This window comes from Periplaneta americana, chromosome 15 (genome assembly GCF_040183065.1).
Source record: "Periplaneta americana isolate PAMFEO1 chromosome 15, P.americana_PAMFEO1_priV1, whole genome shotgun sequence".
Classification (NCBI taxonomy): Eukaryota; Metazoa; Arthropoda; class Insecta; order Blattodea; family Blattidae; genus Periplaneta; species Periplaneta americana.
Genome location: NC_091131.1, coordinates 135330469 through 135357049, shown reverse-complemented (window position 1 = coordinate 135357049; position 26581 = coordinate 135330469). Strand labels below are relative to the sequence as shown.

The 26581-nt window shown below is 33.3% G+C and overlaps 1 pseudogene; it reads right to left on the bottom strand.

Moving 5' to 3' along the window:
* LOC138715740 (DNA-directed RNA polymerase I subunit RPA1-like) overlaps positions 1-26581 on the bottom strand; it is a 188282-nt pseudogene that overhangs the window by 132477 nt on the left and 29224 nt on the right.

Sequence of the window (26581 nt, the reverse complement as noted above, 5' to 3'; positions counted from 1 at the left end):
TTTATTATATATTTTTACAAAATATGATTCTTCAATTTAGACTATAGTTGACATTTTTGCGTATTTCCAAATTATTAGCAAAATTGAAGATTTGTATTGTATAGCTTTAGAAAATTTAACTCTTCAATTTGGACTACATTTGATATTTTTGCATATTTACAAATTATTAGCAAAACTGAAGGTTTTTATTATATATTTTTACAAAATTCGACTCGTCAATTTGGAATACAGTTGACATTTGGGATATTTCCAAATTATTAGCAAAACTGAAGATTTTTATTTTATAGTTTTACAAAATTTGTCTCTTCAATTTAGACTGTAGTTGAAATTTTTGCTAATTTACAAATTATTAACAAAATTGAAGATTTTTATTATATATTTTTACAAAATTTAACTCTTCAATTTAAACTACAGTTGACATTTTTGCGTATTTTGTCTATTGTAATGATAGAAATATGCAAAATTGTCAACTGTAGTCTAAATTGAAAAGTCAAATTTTGTAAACAGAATTATCATAAAAATCGTCAATTTTGTTAATAATTTGTCCACGTCTGTATTGTATCTCAAGGAGTCACGCCAGACAACACTCTAGCAGTAAGTTTAACTGTTCTTAGGTTTACATTTAATCTTTTGTGAAAATTACAACTGCCAAGCACTAATTTATATTACATGAACATTTTATCAATATGAGAATTAAACAGTATTCCACCATTAGCAAGAGAAATTGTGCATTGTAGAATGAAAGAAATTAGACCTTTACGAATATAGATTAAAAAATGAAAACAATGACATTTTAAGGAAGCAAAACTCCATGTAAGATAGAAAATAACATTACAGAGCATGCAGCAAATGTTCATCATCTGGTTTTTAATATATCACAGCACCTCAAACAAGATGTTAATATGGAATTAATTATACATCAAAGAATATGTGGAACATATGAAGAATATATAAACACATTTTGAAAAGCACAAATGAGAATGTTATACCTATGCTGACTTGTGTGAGCTGCAACAAACACAAAGAAAGGAAAAAGCTAATTAGGTGATAGAATAGGCCTATAACGCTTTTATATATACAAAACAAACAGAATTGCGTATTTTCCATTTACTTGAGTGTATATAAACAAACAGAAACAAGACTGGTACACACATATTTTAAAAATGTCAACCGAGAGATACACCAAAATATTACTAATTTCAAACTCATATGATACTGGCACCTTCTGGCCACATGGAAATTGAATTCTGTTCAAATAGGATACAGGCTTAAACCTCTCTTGAAGGAAGAAACAGGCTTAAAGCTATGAATTATATGCACTGATAACATCCTAGTCAAAGTAAGTTTAGGACAGTTTGACATCTTGAACAGTGGCGAAGCATGCATGCGCCATGCAATTGTTTTAATTTCTCTCAATAAAGTTGGTGTGATTAGACATTATTCCTTACATTATTATTATTATTATTATTATTATTATTATTATTATTATTATTATTATTATTATTATTACACAGCATAAAGTTCTACTCTTTAACTTCCAAAATGTAATTCTGTAGATTTACCAGTATATTTATATTTGAAATCCACCTGCTGTTAATTTAGGCACTACGGGCCGTATTCACAGACATTTTTAGCGCAGGTTTCCAGTGGATGATCAGCGTTTTTCGTATTCATAAACCAGTGTTAGCAATAGGATATGATTTGAATTCTGTACTAGTAACCAGTGGATAGCCGGGGCTAGCTTAGTACGCTCGTAGCGCATGCTGCGAAATGTCTATGAATAGCACTCTACTAGTCTGTCCTGAGAAAATAGGCTATAATTTGCTTTTCCTCAAAGTTCATATGTTGGAAAGGTTTCAATTTATGTTTTCCAATGTAACAACACTTTATCACAGTCACCCACGTTGACATTAAACAAAACAACAAAATACAACTTTATCTTCTCGATGATCTGAACGAAACTTGAACACTTGAACTGTCACGAAATCATGCTACACTGAAAGCTAAATTGTAAAAGGTGTGGATCTTTGAATGGTGAATAAACTATGTCCATTTGCTGTTATGCTGAAAAATATCACTGTCAGAATAACCACAAAAACATATGGTCAAGCAGGCAGAAAACTGTGTGTCAGTCCGTCACTGTCGTATAGCATGCAGACTCACACTCTGCCTTTATGGCATCCGAACTGACAGGTATTTCACCCTAACACATTCTTTCTCTGCTCAGCGCTTGTATGAGATCTGTGAACAGTAATACGCCCTGAGGCTTCAGAAGGCATTTTTGTCGAACGCTGCATATAGGCCACATAAATTGCATGCAGTCTAACCTGGTTAGATTTAAAGTGAATACAGCATTATTTAATATTTGCGCGGAAAATAAAACAAGAAAAATAAATATAATAATAATAATAATAATAATAATAATAATAATAATAATAATAATAATAATAATAATAATAATAATAATAATAATTCGAATTATAGGTATTGTGTTCTTAAAAATAATAATAGGGCATGCTCTGAATATTTGCCACTGATCTTGAAATGAAAACGAGAAAAGTGATATGTTTCACACTGACGCTAAGGAATTATTAGTTTACTCACTTTACAAAAAATCGTCCTCTAATAGACAGCAGTACTCCTGCCACAATATGGTCTTGAATCAAGCCACTCAATGGCGTTCCATCTTTTGGAACCAGGTACTGATTATTTACATTCACTGAAAACGAAACAAAATTCAGGAATGGAAGCCAAATGTATCTGTTTGGGACGAAAGAGCAGGTGCAATTCAAGCAAAATTTTAAGAACATAATTTCTTACAACCAGGGTCAGATTATTTACTGCGCACAAACTTTGCTTTTTTAATCTTTCAATTGACCATTACAAAATATACTAAACATGTTTCCTTGATTCATTCAAGGACATGCTACAGAGTCAATGGCATAGTTTGGTTGGTATCCAATTGAGAACTAAATCAACGAGTACTCTTGTCTGGTGTCATCTTAATTAACACAGTTTGTGTATCGGTATACAGAAGGATGTGTACTAATGAGATCTTAATCACTCTCACTCTTTCCTACAGCAAATCGTTAAGTTATCATGGTGATACATGTTACCAAGAGTTGAGACTGAAGAATAATAGTAGAACTGGATACAGAATTTTGTCTTTATTCGTCATTATTTATGAACAATTAAATCTCCAATATAAGTAAATCTATAAAATGTGACCAACAACTCTACTTTCTTAATCAATGGAAGTAGTAACTTACGTTTTGCAATTTTATCCACTTAAAAACTACTATGTATGGGTTTGAACTCAAGATACATAGGTCCAAAGGTAATTCTGAGAACAAGAAAAGTGTTACAATACATTTTATGATCAATTTCAATGAATACTTAGGTAATTAAATATAGAAAATTAAAAAAAAATGTAATGTCACAGATAGACACAAGTAATGTAATGCATAAAGGCTCGTCTCCACTATTAAACATTTAACAACAACATGTTAAATGTTAAATTGTTTACCGTTAACATCCCAACATGTTGATTGAACATGTTAATGCTAATTTCATTTTAACACTTTGTCCACACTGTTAAACATGTTAAACTTGACTTTCTTTGCGTAGTCCACCATAACAGTCTATGAGATTTTAATATAGATAATGTTTTATTTTCAAACCTTGGACAATGGACTCAAATGATGATATGACTTTTGTAATTGTCTCTATTGCTTGTTACAAGGCTTTGAAAAGGAAGAAAATGAGAATGTGGATGCAGCAGTATCTTAGTAAAAGACACATTCTAAACGGGCTTCAAGTTGAATACAGTATCGATTTGGATTTATAAACTTGCTGAGAATGTCAGAACACGATTTTAATATGATGCTGCAAAAATACTTCCTGTTACATCAAAGAAATGCACAATTTAAGAGCAGCCATTTCATCTCAATTAAAAAAATTACAGCGCTATTATCATAGGACCTACGACATGATAGATGTTAAAGGAGGGGGTAATATCGTATAATTATTCTTTCCGAAGTTTTACGAATGTTAACATATATCACCAAATACGACCATTACTGACGTCAACATAGCATTAACGTTTAGTGTATGACGAGAGTGCGAAAACTCTCTATTGTATTCTCGAGAACAATTAAATAATAATTCCAGTTCTCTAAAACAGTCGGCCTTCTTAGTTTTGCCCGTGCATTCTTTTGCAGTCACATCCCACAAACAAGGCCTTTCCATCAGTGCATTAATTTTATTCTAATGTATTTTCTTTCGTCCACTCCATTACTTCAAACAACTTACAGCCAACACCAAGGACCAATGATAGTATAAAAATTATCAAGATACGTGCCACAAAATCGGAACTTATAGTTGTTGCTATGGAAACTATACGAACTTTGCCGAACACTACCGACGCTGAACAAGCAAATGAACTGACTTGATATGTTTTCCATTTCTGCTGGAAAACACGCCAACATGTTAAAAGTGTTAAATTCAACATACTTAGTTAACATGTTAAGTCAATTAAGACTTGAAATGTCCATATACCTGTTAAATTCAACATGTTATGTTTAACATGTTGTAAATTACTGTATTATGCCGTCAGTTCAAGCAAACATGCCAAATATACAAGTATTCAAGTATGTGATATGGCAGTGAACAGTTTAATAGTCTCCCTGTGGATATAAAAAAATCAAAACTTGCGAATATTTAGGGCCAAATTAAAGAGGTACCTAACTTCTATTCTGTAGATGAATTCATGACATTCAACAATGCTGAACGTATATTTTTATCTTGTATTAAGTATCGATATTAACCCCTTGTGTTGTATTAGTATAATGTAAACCCTTCTGTATATACAAGGGCATTCAAAGAATAATGGCAATATAGTTAGTGTTTCTCCCTAAATTTATTTAGGTTGCTTTTGGCATTACATACCCCTGCCAGTCAACAGTACATTGACAAACCCTTGGAAGATGATGGACTCCATCTGCAGCATCATTTCTGGATCTCTTTTTCACTGATCAATCTAAAGCTGTTCGGATGCCAACTTTTGATTGAAAGCAAATGCCTCGCTTCCACCCATTTTGCAACAGTTCGGTATGGTAGGACTTTTCTCCCACAAGTTTCTGAGTTGCATTTATTTCCTCTTGTAACTTGTATTTTTATGATGCATTTTTGTTCATACCTTACTAACATTTCTAGGGCGTTATTACTTAATACAAATCAGAAACAGTCCCTGTATTCACAAAATATGGTTACTTACAGACTTTTAATATTCCACATTTATGCAACAATCGCTCCTTTATTACATACTAAAAGATTCTGATGCTCACCGCTAGGAGTGCTGATTTACAGTATTGTTGCCATTACTGAATGCCTTAGTATTTCACTAGACTGTCCTATGGAGTAAGTCTTTGTAGTACTATTACGATTTTTCTTTCGACATATTCCATATTCTAGCTGTGAAGCGATGGAATGTAAAAAATATAATACAATTGTAACTATGCACCTGACAGCTTTGTGTAATGTAGATAGAGATCCGATGACCACTACACAACAGCAGAAGAGTCCGTTGCACAGTTCTGATGCCTTACTAAGCAAGATGTTATTGCCTTTATGCAAAGGATTCTCAGTCATCACTCTCTGAACATCTTTTTTTTGCAGGATTTCACAGCAGTGCATGTGATAGTAACAACATGAAGCAAACTGACAACACAGCAGTTGATAGAGTATTAGTGAAGAAGGCTACTGTTCAGTGTTCAATTTTTTCAGCTTGGGTATATTTTCGTGTTGATATACTTATTCGCGAAGTCTGAATGTACATACTATAACATCATTATATTCCTTTATTTGTATTCAGTTCTAGGTTATACGGTGCTACATTTTTTATTCATTTCGTATTATTACTGCTCCTTGATATATCAACGCTTTCGAAGTCGCACAAGTCGATGATTTTCAATATCAGTTCAATGTTCGATGTCGAAACAGCTGTGATTATCACGTGGAATGTCAGATAGTTATGATTTTTTTCGCCTAAAATTTTTTCCTGGCATATAATACTTATGCCTGGATTTTTAAACCAAGAATTATGGAAAAAAGTGCGTCTAATACACGAGGAAATATAGTAGTGGCTCTAATACTCAAATTATTGGCCATGGAAGATTCATATTATTTATTACTTACTTACAAATGGCTTTTAAGGAAATCGGAGGCTCATTGCCGCCCTCACATAAGCCCGCCATTGGTCCCTATCCTGAGCAAGATTAATCCAGTCTCTATCATCATATCCCACCTCCCTCAAATCCATTTTAATATTATCTTCCCATCTACGTCTCGGCCTCCCCAAAGGTCTTTTCCCCTCTGGTCTCCCAACTAACACTCTGTATGCATTTCTGGATTCGCCCATATGTGCTACATGCACTGCCCATCACAAAGTCTGGATTTAATGTTTCTAATTATGTCAGGTGAAGAATACAATGCGTGCAGTTCTGCGTTGTATAACTTCCTCCATTCTCCTGTAACTTCATCCCTCTTAGCCCCAAATATTTTCCTAAGTACCTTATTCTCAAACACCCTTAACCTATGTTCCTCTCTCAAAGTGAGAGTCCAAGCTTCACAACCATACAGAACAACCGGTAATATAACTGTTTTATAAATTCTAACTTTAAGATTTTTTGACAGCAGACTAGATGACAAAAGCTTCTCAACCTTATTGTTAGGTTTCGTAACTAGCTGTTTTTTACGGTGATGGGTTGTTAGTCCTTCGTCCAACCCCCAAGCTGGAGGACCACCCACGACTGCTTATTCAATATATTCGCAGCTACCATCCATATCCATATTATTTATTACAACTAATAAATAAAGTGCTTGGAAAAATTATTTGAATGTATAAATAAAGTGTTTCGAAAAATTATCTGATTGTTTTCTTTTAAAATTAAATGCCAAATATACTTCTGGAATATGTTTAATCTGTGTGAAGAATGGGAAGCTATTGACTGATATGAGTCAAGTGAGGGGATGATAGAGGAAAGAAGAAGGAAAGAGAGGGAGAGGAATCCAGGGTTGGGATAATAGGAGAATAAGTAGAGTGTAATGGAAGAAGTCTAGACGAGTGCAAGTCCAAGTGTAAGTTACGAAAGGGAGTGAGATGAAGAGAAGAAAGAAGAAGTCGAGAATATAAGAGAGAAGAAGAGCAGAGATGATCCAAGTCCAGCGACCATAGGAGACATTGATAGGGTACGAAAAACTAGAGGAAACTTGTAAAAACAGTTCAGCGAATATAAGATAGTTAAAGAAACAGGGATGTGTGAAGTGTAATAAGTGAACTAGAGGAGATATCTGACATAGTCTGAAGTATTGATGCCATCAAAGATGTGATGATTAGATCAATTAGTGTAACTGAAGTGGATCTGAGAATAAGATAGAGGAATAAGTAGTGAAGTGTTAAGGAGAAAATGAATAGAATAAACAGTGAGAAGAAAAGTAATGACGGTAGTGAGGCTAATACGAGTTAGGAAAAAATAATACTGAGTGTTTCATGTAACTGAGAGAGGAAGAATATGAAAAGTGGAGGAGGTAGAAAGTGAGCAAAAGTAGTGAGAGTGAACGGAAAAAGTTATCCAATAAAGGGGAAAAAAATGATTAATTTCGAGGGAAAAATTGTTCCAGGGCCGGGTATCGAACCCGGGATCTTTGGTTAAATGTACCAATGCTCTACCAACTGAGCTACCCAGAAACTCTACCAGACACCGATCCAACTTTTCCCTCTATATCCACAGACTTCAAAGTGGGCTGACAACCTCGAAATTATTCAAATCAACTTTACAGGGAGTTATACCTGAAAGCTTAATTTGCATAATACACGTCACTGTTCGTTAACAGAAAACCACAATTTAAGTCACACAGAGTTAGTGTGCACTCAATGTTGGTTACTTGACGGTTGTCAGCCCACTTTGAGGTCTGTGGATATAGAGGGAAAAAGTTGGATCGGTGTCTGGTAGAGTTCCTGGGTAGCTCAGTTGGTAGAGCACTGGTACATTTAACCAAAGGTCACGGGTTCGATATCCGGCCCCAGAACAATTTTTCCCTCGAAATTATTCAAATCAACTTTACAGGGAGTTATACCTGAAAGCTTGATTTGCGTAAAAAATTATGTGCATTGAACAAGTAATAGTATGGAAGTATTATAAACAGTAGAACACTGAAACAATAAATGAAACAAATAATATAATATGGTAATGTAGATGAGAAAGTAGAAAAATTGGTGAATATCAGTCAGAGAAAAAAGGGTTTAAGATAAACAGAAAATTAGGGATAATAGTAATGGAAGATGACAATGATAATAGAGACGGATGAATAGAATGTTTGTAAACAAGAGTAAGGTAGACAGTGTAGCATAGTATTCGGGATAAAGAAGTGAAGAGTTGAAAATACTGTACAAGATATCAGAAAGGATGGAGGAAGAAAATAGACTGAAATAGAGTTGAACTTTAGGTAATGGAAGATATGGGGAGATATAGATGAGAGGAAAAATATTTTAGGATATATGATTGAATATACTCAAGTGTAGTGGTGAACCGTATACAAAAATCTGAGGGAAACCACCACCTCTAAGTCGTATGATGATAATAAATATGAATAGAGCTTGTTATATTGCCTGCACTGAACGTGACTGTCTAGCATCACATCTATATCGCATGAAAATTTATAACTCTGAACACTGCACCATCTGCAAGGACCAAAGCACTAAAACGAATGGAGAACATCTCTTCAATGCCGAAAACTGGATCCTACTCTCCAGAAGACGAAGAACCTCTCAAAACTGTACTGGAATGCCAGAAGACTCCTTATGTCCCGCCAACATAGATAACAACATATTGCCTGTACTTGCTTTTATGGAATTCGAGTGAATAATAATAACTCGGTAATCAGCCAAGCACAAAAAAGTTAAATAAATAACAAAGACAAAATGTTCCGATATTCCGACAAAATTTCACAAATAAGGTTCCATGTCACACATGTCTGCACTCATAGACGTCCACACATACCATGTGAGTCAAGGACAAGCACTTCTGTGTTCCGGAAAAAACTGACAGCTAATGGATCAGCTCAAACTGTTAGTGAACATCCAAATAAACGATTCCTGTTACATTACTCATGCCTGCATGTGACTCAAGAAAGCTGTGTTTCTTACATAACATATTATTTTAAATTTGAGTGGAGTTATTGGAGCACAAAGAAAATTTCCTGCATTAAAGAGTGGCACCTTTTGACAGGCAGTAGCAAGTGTTAAATCTGTAACAGAATGCTACAGTGCTATTTAAAATTAATGAAGAGGAAAGCTGTAAGTAATCGTGAGATTATTAATACATACAAATATTGTAGGCTTCACTGCGAGCAACTTCGTTCTGGGGAAAATGAGCATTCATTTCATCGCCATCAAAATCAGCGTTGTAAGCTTTGCAGTTTGCATAGTGCAACCGTATAGTTTTCTCTCCTTTCAGGATTCGTGCAGTATGGGCCATGATGCTAGGTCTATGTAGAGTAGGCTGCCTGTTTAGAAGTAACACGTCTCCATTGCACAGATGTCTGTGAACCTACAGAAAAACAATGTAATAGATTATATAGTTCAAACAAGTGCTATAGAACACACTAAAGTATTTTAGATTCAAACACCTCATGTCATTATTAAACACATTATTATCAGGAAACGAGAGTAAGATCAATGTTAAAAATAGCCTATATTATACAGAGCATTCGCCTATGGGTGGGGCCAGGAAAGCGGCATGTACTGATACGTCGCTTTGTGCATGCAGTTGAGACACACTCGATTATCAACGACATCAAGGTCGACAAGTTATCAGTTGTGAGCCAGATGTTGCAGTATTTAACACGTACAGTGCAGTTTCTTGATACAGTTGCTTAAATATTCAGCATTGTGTAAAATTTCTTAACAATGCAAAACGCAAAATTCACGCTTGAACAAAGAGTTTTTATGTATGATGCAAATGTGAAAACAGAGTCATGTAGAGAGGTGCGTAGGCAATTTGAAGTGAAATATCCGGGTGCTCCAATTCAGGGTAGAGAAACTGTTAGACGTCTTGTTAACAAATTAAGGACAACAGGGTCGATAAATGCTACAATTCCTAAGCGAAAAAAAGAGTATTGACGGGAGAAAAAATTGATGAAATCAGTGCATCATTTACACGTTCTCCTAATAAATCTCTAAGACGTGTTTCACAGGAAGTTAGTGTTTCAAAAACATCAGTCTTTACTGCTGCTAAACTTTTAAAATTAAAACCCTACAGAGTATAGTATAGAAAGCGGAAGCTTACGGATAGACGATTCACGCAAGCGACACCGCAGGCAGGCCGCTTTCCTGGCCCCACCCGTAGGTAAACGCTCTGTATATTACCAATCTGTTTCAATTTTTGTATTTGGAACATGCACACATAAGTATTTTCGATTCAAACATCTCATGTGATAATTAAACACATTATTATCAGGAAACGAGAGTAAGATCAATGTTAAAAATAGCCTATATTATATATTACCAATCTGTTTCAATTTTTGTATTTGGAACATACCTACTTAATTTTATTCCCTGAACTTCTTCAAACATTATGAAACACTTCACAGGAACGAGAAAAAGAAATATTCTGAAAAAACAAACTCATATTGTTTGCTTTTATTTTTGTGAAATAAGTCATAAAATCAGTAATTAGAAATTTATAAAGTAAACGAGTCTCATTGTAAGCCAAACATACTTTGGTTCAAACCAGTAATTACAACAATTAAAATTATTATTAGGTAAAAAGGTAAAGGTATGTCAGTCATGAAGTTACTTGGGGCGTGTCGAGATGCTTTCATGACCTTGGTACTGGAATGAGGTGGTGTGACCAGAATCATCCTCCAACCGCCTTCACTTTTGGAAAAAAATCTTGTACTCAATTTGATAGAAGGGTGAATGAACCTCAGGACTGTTCTGCAAGTTTAGGCAACGAGAAAAATCTCGCCACCACTTGGAATTGGATCTAGAACTCTCCAGTTCATAGTCAGTTGCCAAAGTATTATTAAGATCTATTAAATAAAGGACCAAATGTATACAATTAAGAAATTTTTCATAACTTGACACAGTAAAACTTCATTTATACATTTTTATGGGGTCTGGAGAAAAAAAAATGTATGCGAGGAAAACATATAATTAAAATGACATTCAATAACATATGAAATAACATTTAAAGATTTTATGGGAAAAACAAGTTAAGTCAATTCAGTAAAATTTCCATAAAAGAAATTTAGAACTTCACAATTAAGCCATCTTAGTCTAAAAAAAGAATCTTATTCAGACGCTTGTAATGCCCCATTTTGATTATTGCGATTCCTTGCTAACTAATGTAAGTTCACTCTTAGCTGAGAGACTACAACGTGTTCATAATGTGTGCATACGATTCATCTGCAATACTCGTAAATTTGACCATATAACACCTTCCCTCCAGTTATTTTCATGGGTGCGTCTGAAGGAACGAAGAACAATACATTCACTGTCTCTTCTGTTTAGAATCATGCATACTTCTACTCTGAATTATCTGTTATCACGCTTTCGTTGTCTTACAACTCTTCAAAACCGACATCAAGCACTTCTTTCTATCCCTCATCATAGAACGTCTTTATATACATCTTCCTATACTGTAGAAATACCTCGCCTCTGGAATTCGTTACCTAATGACGTCAGGGACTGCCGGACTTTATCACAATTCAAAATTAAATTGGAAAATTTTGTCTTAGTTGATGTTTTTTAGGTATTGCTAGAAGTATTGATTTGTGTTTTTTTTTTCCTTTTCTTTTTTAACCTAGATTAAAATTGCAAGTTTCTTGTGTATGTTAGTTAATTAGTTAGGATACAATTTATTATGATACTTAATCACTCATTTAAAGTTTGTGTGACTGCAACCTGTGTATATTTTTGTGTGGCTTTACTTTGTTTATAGTGTTTTTTTTTTCTCTCTCTATTTCTTGTGTAGCTTTACTTTGTATATAGTGTATTTTTTTACTACACCAGAATAAATAAATAAATAAATAAATAAACAAACAAATAAATAAATACATAAATAAATAAATAAATAAATAAATAAATAAATAAATAAATCTTTGAGTCTATAATACGATCCTCAAATTTACAACACGATTCTCGAATAATATAAATTTATTTGTAGGAAATCTTAGTTGCTCAGAGCCACAACTCCAATCCAGGCAATTTTACAACACTGACTTACCTCGTTCTTCCAGTGTGATCTCCATTTAATTACATGTGATTATTTTACAAACACGTCAATCATTTTAGATTGCTAGCTCCTAAAGAACAAACCATATCCTCAAATTTTGATAACTGTTCCATAATTTGTTCAATTACATCATGGTGTTCACAAAATATTTCACTGTTTCAAAAGCAGTAACATAGGTGCACAAGACTGGGGGAGGAAAGCATGGGCAGTTTCGAATTTCTGCATCTTAACAATGAACACACACTGTATTTTTATGGCAAACCTAATTTCGAACAAAATTCATTTAGAATGTTTAAATGATGTTCATTATCTTCTGGGGTTTAAAATGCGATTAAGTTGTATAAAGATTCGTTCCAACAACAGTCAGTAACCATCCGTAACTACTGTAAGCATGCGCAGTACAGAAAAGACATTCCAACACACTCCAAACCAATTCTGAACCGGAAACATGTACTTCAGTTGAACGTTCCAACAAACTTTTGACACGGATCTGGAGCGATCAGAAGTAGTTGGTGCACTGAGGCATGTACTGTCTTGGACATGTGCATATGCTCACTAACGTCTCCTGGATACTGAAGAAAGACAAGATCGACTGTTTATATCTTTCGCATCACAACTTAAAGGTTAAGATGGAAAATCAACTGCAAACAAATAATAAAAATTAAAGACTTAATTTAAATTTTCACCAAAAAGAAAGAGAATGAAAATTATTTGGGTAATGAAATAGCTAATTACATTTTCAACATGCAACTTTGATTTAAAATATAATAAATAAAGTACACAAATAAATAATTGGGAAAATAAAAACTATTTTTTCTTTTAGATGAAAGAGTCTCCCAGTACAATTTGCGGAATTCTTATCTTCCATACTTTTTGTTATCTTTTTATATAAAATTATCGAAATTTTATTTTTTGCAATTTGAATTAGCTGCAACACGACAATAATTAGGCAGCCCATTCTCAGGCAAAAGTTACAGAAGCTCTGGTTTTAGTATGTGATGATCTGAAAAAGTGTTTCAACATCATTCAGTTGTATTTCAATCCCGTAGTAGGTACCCAATCAGCACACGTGCATAAGGTGATACAAGGTTCGTACATGAATTGATACATAAACTACTTGTTGGAACGAACTTTAAGTGTAAAAACTGTATAAAAGAAATGTGTAACCAAAATAAATTAACGTGAAAAGTATAGGAATTTTGCTGGGACTTGAGGAATAAAAAACATTTGAGTATGAAAAGTATAAAAGAGTTTTCCTGTACAATTTAGTGTTTATAAATTGGATTTAATGAATTTCGTGCAACCACAAGTGACATTTCTAAAGTGTGAGAAGAGGTAAATTTGCTCCAGAACACTGTACACACCACTTTCAACCTCTGGGAGTTGTGAGTTGAATCACTCGGCGTCAAGAGGCGTTTTGCAACACTTTCTCGCTGGTTAGAGTTGAAAGCAGACAATCTTATCACAGAACCATCTTCATTTTAGACTATCACAGCTCTGAAAAGGAGCATCATGTAAGGCACTCTTTCATAATCACACTGAGTTAATTATATGTATTTCAATTTGCTTCACAACAGATTTTCCACAAACTCATTACTTTATTAAGAAAAAGGAAACGAAAGTAAGTGAACTCAAGAATCTCCAAAAAGAAATATTATTTCAATGGATACCTAGCCACTGTGGTAAGTTGATAAAACTGCATAACATGCAATGCATTTGTAGCCAAGACCTTTGCAAACAGTACCTTTATCCAGTATCTTTACTTCAATCGACTCTCATTTTATAAATGTATGATAAAGGTAAAGGTATCCCCGTAACATGCCATGAAGGCACTTGGGGGGCATGGAGGTAGAGCCCCATGCTTTCCATGACCTCGGCACTAGAATGAGGTGGTATGGTCAGCATCACTCTCTGACCGCCTTTTACCCCCGGGAAAGACCCGGTACTCAATTTTATAGGAGGCTGAGTGAAAGTGTGGCAACGAGAAAAAATCCTGTCACCACCTGGGTTCGAACCCCGGACCTTTCAGTTCGTAGCCAGCTGCTCTACCAACTGAGCTACCCGGCCGCCATACAGTAAATGTATGAAACAATAATAAAATTGGTTCTCTTCTAACAAAGACACAATCTTGAAGGCCATACAAAAGAAACAAAATTAGCTGTGACATGTTACTTATCTTACCCTGGATGCTTATTGGGCCCATTGAGCACCATGTTCTGTAACTCTGCAACATTCCATCCCGTGACAGGCACAGGATATGTCAGACATTTGGCAAATTCCTCGGGGAGACCAATTTCATCAATGTTTAAACATGGATCTGGAGTTATAACAGAGCGAGCTGCATAATTTACTCGCTTCCCCATCATATGCATACGAATAATACCTTCTTTTTTCTCAATAATCTGTATAAAAAAAGAAACAACATATCTGTATAACACTTTATTTTGAATTGACGTGTTAGAAAAAAACACACGCACACCTGCCCACACACAAAAACTGAAGTTTCTCTCTTGATTTCGCCACCTCATAGTCAACAGTTTTTTGACTGTCCCATAAATGCTAACTGTCTAAGCCCGACTAACAGACACAAATGAGCACTTCTGACACTTTCATAAAGTCATCATTCACATAGCAAATTCATCCATGAAAACTGTCATCATCGATGGAGATATTAGCAGCAGCAACAGGAGTAGTACCATTCTACTTAACGATACTTCCAATTCCAGAGGCTATTCAGCATTAAAGTTCAACTGAGAGAGAAATAGCCTATAAATTTTGCCTGAACCCTGTATTAGGGAAAGAATTTTCTTGTGTGTTGTATGTAAATCTATGACATAGTCCGTTCCCTCTAAGAGGAATCTGCGCTAAGGATTTTATTGCCTTTTAAAATCCATTGCCCTTGGCTCTGTTAGAACCAACGAATCCTAGATCCAACTACTACTACGGTAACCACAAAACCACCAAAGACGACGAAATTTATGTTTTATTTATCTGGATCAAAGACGTTGTAGTTATATATCTAGACACGCAGGTTTGTGCGACGTCATGTTTTGGGGGCAGAAGCACTTTGTCAAGCATCAACATATGCAGATTCACGTGTTCATTTGTGTTGTTCACTTTCAATAGAGTGTTGATTTGTGTTGTCTACTTTTAATAGTGCATTAAAGTTAAAGTTAATTGGAAGTTTAGTCTTTAGCATTGATGGAGTACATTAATAGTAGTTTCTCATAATAAAATTAGTGTATTTTAAAAATGCGTAATATCTTCGAAGCGTGAATGTGTTCCTACAAGTTAGAGATACATGTTGCTGATGTGTAGATATATTATTGTTTAATTATAGACCTACGTCTAAGTACTGAATTTAATTGGGTGACTAGTACCATTCTTTATGGTGAATTCGTCTACGTTTAATTGTAGGTACACGTACAAGAAAGGAACTGGAAGCACTTCATCAACACAAAGATTCATGTGTTCATTTGTGTTGTTTATTATTAATAGTGTGTTAATTTGTGTTAGTCTACTTTTAATAGTGTTTTAAAGTTAAAGTCAATAGAAAGTTTAGTTTTTCAGTCAGTGATGGAGTACATTAATAGTCATTTCTAACAATTAGAGTATTTTAAAAGCGTGTAATATCTTCGAAGTATGAATATGTTCCTACAAGTTAGAGATATGCGTTGCTAATGTGTAGGTTTGTTATTATTTAATAAGTACTATGCCTAAGTAGTAACCTACAAAACATTTATTAAATCCATCTCACTGTACAACTGTGGGATTTTGTTAACTGCATCTCAGCAGATTATCAACTGACAGAATAGTGCAAGATGAAGCACTGGGGCTCTTAATATGAGCAATAAAACCCACTGGAAGGTGACACCTTCACATTGTGGGATCAATGGAAATGAACAGGCTAAAAAGGAACAGAAATCTGTCAGTTATCAAATGCTAAACTTTCGTACGTATCTTCCAAATTGAAAAGAATTATATAAAATAAGAAATCAGGCAACATCTAAATGTCAACAGTGTGGAGGGCGCCAAATTTCCACCCAGACTTCCAAAGATCACAAGCAGTGACTTTCTTCAGGTTACATACAGGTCATATCTATCCTGCAAAACATTTACAAAGGCTATCCATCTATTCATCTGACTGCATCGATGTAAAGAACCAATCAGTACTATACAATGGATAAAGAATATCCCTTCCAATATCCAGCCATGAAGAAGACAGAAGGAAGCAGCTATCAACAATTGACAACACACTATTGGGGTGCAAGAAGGCAACCCAGCTGCTGAGCTCACATACATTTCATTCCGTACTTTTACAACAAATTTATTTATTCTTCCTTTGATGGAAGTCAAGTCGCACTTAAAAGAATTTTTCTGCCTGAAGCTCTATGGCCCTCAACTGATATTCAATCAATGTACCTTGGATTATGTGCAAATCCAGTGAGCACTCTATCACCAAAGTCAATTATTTGTTAATGAAAATATTTATACTTAAAAGACTCTATTAGTTAATGGAGAACTACAATAAATGACTAAATTTACAATACTAACATCAACAATAAGCTGTGCTATCTAAAATAAAGCAATAAAACATATGATAAAAGCACCCCACAACAAAAGAAAATGAAATGTGTCATGCAAAAGAGGCTTACAAGGAAAGGATTACTAATATGGTTTCAATTAAGATAAAATAACTGAAAAATCTAAATGACAACTTACAATATGTAATGACACATGCCAGCAATAGCAATGAACTGATGGAGTCATAACAGTTCTTGTCAATTAATTAATAATTCTGTGCCTCAAAAGCAAAATGTGATGTAAGGCAAAATGTGATGTATCACTTCTTGCAGTTCTTCAGGAGCGAGCATTTAAAGTTTGAACAACTGCATGAAATCATTGCAATCGTGTTTCATAACAAAGAGTTAGAAAGAAAAATAATAGATATATGCATACCATCTTTTGTCACAATAAAGTTATCGTCAGGATGCACAACATATCGTAAAATATCATTTTCGTCAAAAATTAACATATTTGCCTTGGAACCACAGAATTGTGGGTGTGAGCATAATAAAAGCAAACTTGTTGTAATGTTTTACCTGTTTTAAACCAGGAGGAATTTTCAATCTATTTGCTGCCTTATCCATGTCATTATCCATAAGATTATTCACATCAATTTGCAAGACATCCCAAGCAAAATGCAGCTTCTCTTCCAAGGTGTTGCCACGGAGATCTTCCACTACGCTCTGATGAAGTATTGAGTTAAATCAAACAGAATATCAGTAAAAAAAAAAAAAAAACTGCATTTACAATTACATTCGATAAAATGTACTGTATATCTGAAGAAGTGCAATATAAAAATACGAAAAATGATCCATTTTGAATCTTGCATACACTACTTTTAACACCTGCATATAAGTAATTGATTAACTAGTGGAACTTACTCATGTAAGATGGTGTGATGATACACTGAAACAGCTGTAAGCCGCACAGACTTCCATAATTAACACGAGTAAGTTCCACTAGTTAATCAATTACGAAAAATGAATTTTAAAGTGTGGTATAGAGAAAATCAGATTCAGAAGAACTCTGCCTAACAGAATGCGAAGTGAATAATCAGCTACCAAGTGGCTTCTATGTTGGAATTGTTTGTGATCAGTCAATGCCATTTGGATAAACTCAATGGTACATGACTCCAAAAAAATTGTATAAAAAACTTGACACATAACAAACGTGGCGGTGGGGGTGGTGCTGGGAGCAGACAGGGTAGTAAAATAAGAAGGGAACAGCAGGAATAGAAAAAGGAATTGAGTGAAGGAGGAAGGAGGCAGGGAAAGAAAAAAAGAGAAAAACAGTAGCAAAAGAAAAGGAGAAAAAAGAGCGTTTACCTGTCCGTCTCCTGTTAAGTTTTCTGTGTTGCCATCTCGCACTGCTTTCATCACATGTTGGACAATTATGGAATCTTGAAGAATGGCTTTGAGCATCTTACTCTGTGGATGTTCTATTATCTTATCATTAATAAAATTCACCTGGACACAAAATTGGATTTAAGCAATATTTTGTTTAAATGTCTCTCTACCATTGCTGGAAAAAGGCTTTTTAATACATATTACAGCAGCTAATATAATTTCTTTCAAAAAACGAACATAAAATAATAACCTGAGATTTTCTGAACACTGTGTTTCGTGCAGCCTTATGTTAATTAGACATCGAATGTTTAGATGCTAAAAAACAGGTTTCACTTAAAAATGTCAAATAAAGAAAAAAAAAAAAAAAAAGCATTAAAATTTTACAACCTTCCACAGCACACAATATTAGTGCCAGCGAATTTTAAAGCTATTAATAACTAATTAATTTTTATTTCCATAGGTTGAATTTTATTGTAGGAGGAACATGCTGAAAGTAACAAGTAAGAACTTTTTATTGTTGAAGCAGCAAATACAAGCTGGTAAGCTGTGGAAAATCAAATAAATTATTTTTTATTTAAATCAGATATGATTATTAAAAATGTTCTGGCACTTTTCTAATGAAGTTAACATATGCATTAGGTAGTACATATCCCTATATTTCTAAATGTGCTATTTTAAATACTAACAATGTTCATTGTTTTTATCATTCACTTTAACACTTGAATAAAACAGTGTCAGGACACTGAAGATGACACCACACCAGTGTTGAAATGGGGCCTGTATGTCATAAAGGTACATTACCTTTTAAAAAAATTGTAACAATTTTAACGTTTTAACTCTAGAAAGTTTCATAGACTAATAACATTGCTTAAAATATGTCTTCATTATGTTTATATACAATTAAAGTTACAGCAATAATAAACTATCCTTAATACATTAATACTTGTATCACGTTATTAGCTTAGCTCTGGGCAAGATATTATCTAAAGTTAAATTGTTATTCTATAAAAAAAATTAGATAGATTATTATTATTATTATTATTATTATTATTATTATTATTATTATTATTATTATTATTACTACTGCAAAAAAATTAATCAAAAGAGCGTATCACATTGTGTATAACATTTCCTTAGAAATACCAATCTGAATGCTTTTTCTGTCCTTAATTTAGGCCTAATTTAAGTTTTGAGTGCACTATTCAAAATGTCGTAAAATTCTTTATGCTCGACCATGCCGAAATGTAGTAATTATACACCTGGTAGCAGCCCTTTAATGGACCTCATTAAAGTACGCCTATTCATTAAAGTTCAGGTGTTCCACAAATCAAAAAACACCATTGTAGCAATATGAAAGCACAAGTATCGATTATTCTCGGATATGCAATCGAAAGACAACTAGTGAAACGTCACAGAGGCTGGAAATCCAATACTGTCGCAGAAGGTTATGTTCTGTTACTATAATAATTAGCGCTAATTGTAAATAATATTCAAATAAATTCAATTTGTCATCTCGTTTTTCAATTCTAAATCAATTTCCAGGTTATATCAAAATTAGTTCATGTTATTCTTTACATTACATCAAGGTCAATGACATATTGTTCCCCGGAAAAAATCAATACTTTCGCATCTGCGCACATCTCACAATATACGAACTATGCACAAGGTCACTTCCGATCTTCAGTCATATACAAATAAAATGAATACTTCTGAATAATTTCAAGTTAGAAATATGGTCGAGCATAAAAAGTCGTATGAAACTTGCCTATAATGGTAATTAAGACGGTCGTATGAAAATTATGAAACTCGCACTTGTTTCATAAACAAACTCGCGTCTTAATTACTACCAATATAGGTTCGTTGCATAATGTACTATTCCACACTGTTGATGATGCAATGATTGTTACCAAATAAAATTGAAAACTTACATCTTTTTCAGATTGTTCTATCACATTGGTGAATATAGTGAAAAATAAGTTCCACCAATCATAAACACTCAATGCTATGTGGCCCCTTGAAAAGTGGTAGGTTGGCTTGAAATTTTAAAATCAAATTGAAAATTTGAGAGCCAAAATTACCTTACACTAATTCCTGTCCTTGGTTTTTTTCCTGTAAGGCATAATTTACTGGATTCTTTGCTATCAACATGGGGGAACTTACCGGTATTAAGCAAGCAGCCAAATGGACATCAACTATAGTCAGGGTGCGAATTAAGACTTCAAATGAGGGGGGGATAGAATCCTAGATAGAAAATATCCTACATAAAATTAGTATTATCTTCATTCGATATACGGCTCAACGTTTGGTCGCACTGAGTTGCTTGTCTTGCATCTTGATCATAATAATAATAATAATAATAATAATAATAATAATAATAATAATAATAATAATAATTATATCCATGAGCAGGTTTAAGATAAGATGTGTAATTCCTAAGTTATTTATTGTTGTCAGCTTGTAAGTGATGATAAATACATCAATATTATTTTTTTGCTTACTTTATACTGTACTTTATAAAGTATACTCGTATTAAAACAATTATATTCTGTGAGGGGGGGATAGAAGCTATCTCTCGCAGGGATGTAAATATAAATTTATGAGAGGGAGATAACTTTCCAACAGGGGCGGAAATCCCCACCATTCCCCCCCCCCTCCCCCGTTAATTCGCACCCTGGTTATAGCTGAGTCATCCTAGAATTATATTTCCTCACAACTTCAGAATAACTGAGTGTTCCCAATTTATCAACAAGTGTTTTCCAAATAAGTACACAAAGTAAAAAAGGCAATTGATGACCATGAAGAATTTACGCCAAAAATGGAAAAATAGGGAATGTAACACTTATAGCCAATTTCATCAAGCTTTACTATGTTTTTAATGATTCATTAATTTATTTATTGGTTCATTAAATTATTTTTATAGCTCACCAAGCATCTTTAGCCCTAAAGAACCAGTAAAGCTATCGCATCAGTTTAGTGATAGAAATTGTATGTATGTATGTATGTATGTATGTATCCAATGCCTACCCACTTCACTTTACGTGATTCGGGTTCCGCATATTGCAGATAGATGGCAGGACTGTGATCCATTTACCCTAGTTGCACACCACTTTGGCGGGTCACAATGTACTTGATGTGTATCTGTGCAGAGTTATTTCGTGTACTAGAGTGAGTGTATGTGTAAGTGTAGTGTCTGGAATGAATGATGATGATAAAGATGAGGAAGGGAGAAGGGGAAACCTGGTGCCAGCACATAGCCAACTTCTGTCGAATAGAACCAAGGGGCCGTGAGGCTTAATATTCCCGTCCGACGGACGAATCACTATCAACAAACAATGACATATGCCTTCTCTTCATATGCACTGTGGAGATATTTGGGATTTAACCCAGGCATATTGGTGCAAAATCCAGTGATTAGAAGTTGTGCACTGCCATCTCTCCTAGTCCAGAGGTAGAAATTTTACATTTTCGCCAGGAATCGAACCCGGGTCAGCTAGTCCGTAGGCAAACACACTACCACAGAGCTAACTCAGCGGACAGTGATAGAAATTTCTGTCTTTAAATTTTTAATGGTTCATTAGTTGCAATCAAAAATGGTGGAACGTTTCGAAGCAGAATTGTTACATCTGTAACTGCTCGAAAATCAAGAGCCAGATGGAGAAATTTTAACTATTTAAGAAAGGATCATTTTGAAAATCTGAATGACACAAAATTTCACGAAAGATAACACATCATGAAGATCGTTTATTTATTTATTTTATTGGGTTATTTTACGATGCTTTATCAGCATCTTAGGTTATTTAGCATCTGAATGAAATGAAAATGATAATGCTGATGAAATGAGTCCAGGATCCATCACAGAAAGTTACCCAGCGTTTGCTCATATTGGGTTGAGGGAAAACCCCAGAAAAACCTCAACCAGGTAACTTGCGCCGACTGGGAATCGAACCCGGGCCACCTGGTTTTGCGGTCAGACGCGCTAACCGTTACTCCACAGGTGTGGACATGAAGATCATGGTACCGGTACTCAAAATTTTAGAAGAAACTGATCATAGGTTAGAATATCATCAGAATGACTGAGACAAAGCTGAAACTAGTCAATTAGGTAACATACAACTTAATTTTTATTTTAACACATGAAAGTGGTTATTATAACTACGTCATTCATTTAGTGTCCTGCCCAAGGGCAGGTCTTTCACTCAAACCCAGCTTTCTCCAATCTTTCCTATTTTCTGCCTTCCTCTTCACTTGCTCATATGATCCATATATCTTAATCTCGTCTATAATTTGATATCTTCTTCTGCACCGAACTCTTCTCCCATTCACCATTCCTCCCAGTGCATCCTTCAGTAGGCTGTTTTTTCTCAGCCAATGACACCAATGACACAACCAATTCCTTTTCTTCTTCTTGATCAGTTTCAGCATCATTCTTTCTCCACCCACTCTTTCCAACACAGCTTCATTTCTTATTCTGTCTGTCCACTTCACATGTTCCATTCTTCTACATATCACCATTTCAAGTCTAGTCGCTTCTCTTCACTTCGTCGTAATAAATATTGGTAAATTAATACACAATGTACATTCAAACATAACAAAACTTAATTGGTATAGTAACTTCCATTTATTAGAATTAAATTTACGCACACAGGTTCTTGACCCTACTATCCGTTTCGAAAGGAACCTAAATCAGGCCACCGAAGTTGATATTGAGAAGAAGTCTATATACAAACCATGTCTGCCTTATCTTTCTCAAAAGTACAACATCCCTCTTAAACAATGGTCCGTCATTGGTTTGCTCTTTGGCAGTAGAGGTTCAATTACAAAAATCACATGGAATTATCTTAAGGAACTTCACATTCCTTTTGATTATGTAATGTCTGTCCTTATAAATATTATCAAGGATTCTCTTCAAATATTACATCATCATCTCTATTTCAATTAATCCACTTATATATTTCCCTTCAACAATTAACTTTCTTTTTTCTTAATGTTTCAAATCACATTATGTTGTGCACGTTTATTGTATTCAGGACCCTTATGGTCACTCAAATTCTTTGAGCTGATTATTCAATGAATATATAAAATAAATACAGCATATTATGTAGATATTAAGTTTCTACTTTCTTTCAGCTCTGCAACTGTACTTCATACTACAGTAAATCCATAAGTCTAATTTTTTTCATTCTGGACAATAGATTTCAAGAATATTATCTATACCTAAATTGAGTTAATGTATGTATCATTCCTCCCTCAAATGATGCGACCACTGGAATCAGGAATGCAACAATTACAACAGCTATAACAACAGCAGCAGGAGCATTAATAATAATAATAATAATAATAATAATAATAATATGATAATAATAATATGATAATAATATGATAATGATAATGATGATAATAATAATAATAATGATAATAATTATAATAATGATAATAGTGATAATGATAATAATATTAATAACAATAATAAAACAACAATAATAATAATAATAATAATAATAATAATAATAATAATAATAATAATAACAATCATAATAAAAATAACAATCATAATAATAATAATAATAATAATAATAATAATATGATAATAATAATAATATGATAATAATAATATGATAATGATAATGATGATAATAATAATAATAATGATAATAATTATAATAATGATAATAGTGATAATGATAATAATAATATTAATAACAATAATAAAACAATAATAATAATAATAATAATAATAATAATAATAATAATAATAATAATAATAACAATCATAATAAAAATAACAATCATAATAATAATAATAATAATAATAATAATATGATAATAATAATAATAATATGATAATAATAATATGATAATGATAATGATGATAATAATAATAATGATAATAATTATAATAATGATAATAGTGATAATGATAATAATAATATTAATAACAATAATAAAACAACAATAATAATAATAATAATAATAACAATCATAATAAAAATAACAATCATAATAATAATAATAATAATAATAATAAAAATAATTATTATTATTATTTATTTACTAATATTTAATGTGCTGTACAACAGCCAGGGGCCAATAACAGTTCAGCACATGATAATATCACTACAAGAACATTAATAATGATAGAAATTACAATAAAAGTACATAGGAATAATTATTATTAAAATAATGACAATTTAAAATATGACAACTGAAAATAAAAGATGGAATCTTATATATGAATATAATACGAATGATAAGAAATATAACGAGAATACCCATAATACAATACATATCTAAATAAAAGACATAAATTAATAACAACTGCCATAAAACTCCAAAAGTATATACTACACATGAAATGGATCCAAGTTTAATCCATGCAAATTAGCATATTTCATACAACTGCTGACCAGAGAGAGAGATTTAGAATTTCTATTGCAAAAAATTTTAGCAGGCATATGAAGACTGATATTGCTGAAGAAGGATTCACATCAATACCATCCTTAATGATTTTACAAAAAAATAAATAATCAAGATCTTGATGTCTGACAAACTATAGCAATTACAATATTTGCAGTTAATCTCATATTTATAATCACTGGAATTGGGTAAAAATCTATAAAAACACAAAGAAATAAATTTTCTTTGGATATTCTCCAATTTATCCGAGTCAGTAGAAGTAATGGAGTTCCATATTACAGATGCATATTCAAGCTTGGATCTAACCAATATATAGTATAAAATTAATAGACACATAGCAGCAGAAAAAGAATAAGTTATAGATCCAATTAGATCAATAATAATAATAATAATAATAATAATAATAATAATAATAATAATAATAATACTTTTTCCTCCATATTCTGTATTTTATAACTGTGTTGCTTCATTGTTGGCTCATATGCGAATGATATACCAGGTAACAATTTGAAACATAGTAGGTTGTGGTTTCATGAAAATGTTGTTGTTGTTTTCTAATGCCAGGCGTTTGACAATAAAGTCATTCGACCTCTTGCACTCCAATATTTTTCAAAGATATTATCATGGTCAGCCACTGAACCACAAATTTTGAGGTGTTCCGAATCCATTTCTTGGTTTGAGTTGCACAATGGGCAGTTAGGGGACTGACATATTCCAATTCTATGCAGGTGTGAATTTGTTATAGCAAGAGAATCTATTTTTCGTTATAATTATTATAGAAATGTTTTTTATTCGTTGTGATTATTTTGACAATTATACTTTATTGTACTTTTGGAAGATTAAGTATATTTTCATTTTATTTATTTTTTGAGGGTAGACTTATTCCAACCCTTTTTTTTCTGGGCCAAACAGTCATGGCCTGTTGACAATCTAAATGCAGCTACAGACGATTTTCGTGGTAAATCGGGAATTAACTGTGGATTATGATGCAGAGAGTTCCATTTTTTTCCCTTGAGATTGTGTTATCAAATTTTGTTGTTGAAGTCTAAGTATGTAGATTTAATAAATCTTTTCACAGAGTAATACGTAGACTTAGTAACAGGTCTGTAAGTAGCAGTGCTGCCCTTCTTTGCTAAAGCATCCGCATTCTCGTTTCCCAGGATTCCACAATGGGATGGTATCCATTGGAATACAATTCTTTTATTCAGTGATATAAATTGAGAGAGCATTTTAGTTTAGTTATTTCTGCTGTTTGAGATGAAGGTGTGTGTTTAGAGACTATTGATAGAATAGCTGCTTTGGAGTCTGACAATATAACTGCATTCTTGAATTTATTGATATGGCATAGAAGATTCCTGAGACTTTCACTTATTGCAACGATTTCTCCATCAAAACTTGTTGTTCCATACCCAAGAGATCTATAAAGTGAGAAGAGACAGCACGTAACACCTGCACCGGCACCTTGTTCTCTGGAGATCAAGGATCCGTCAGTGTATAAATGAAGCCAGTTTTGTGGAGCGTACCTAATATTAATTGTCTCTAAAGACAATTGTTTCATTATTTCAGTGTTTACTTCTGATTTCAGTATTTCTTCTGTTAAATTTAGATTATACTCTAAAATAGTCCCCCAATCGGATCACCGAGCAGGGACTACTTTAATGGTACAGAATCAACTAAACATCTTACAGTGGAATGCTGGCGCCATAACATCAGCTAAGAAGACTGAACTAGCCAATATACTCTCAGATAATAATGTAGATATCTTAATTATTCAAGAAGCGAACCTTAATGCTGACCAATTAAAATATTTTGATTTTAAAGATTTTAGTATGAAACTGTTACCCAAAGGTAGACAGATCAGTAGTGGAATTCTCGCAGGTATATCAAAGAAATTAATCACAAATTTCCAAATCACGAAAATGTTGTGATATATGTACTTGTGAAATATTCACTGAATGC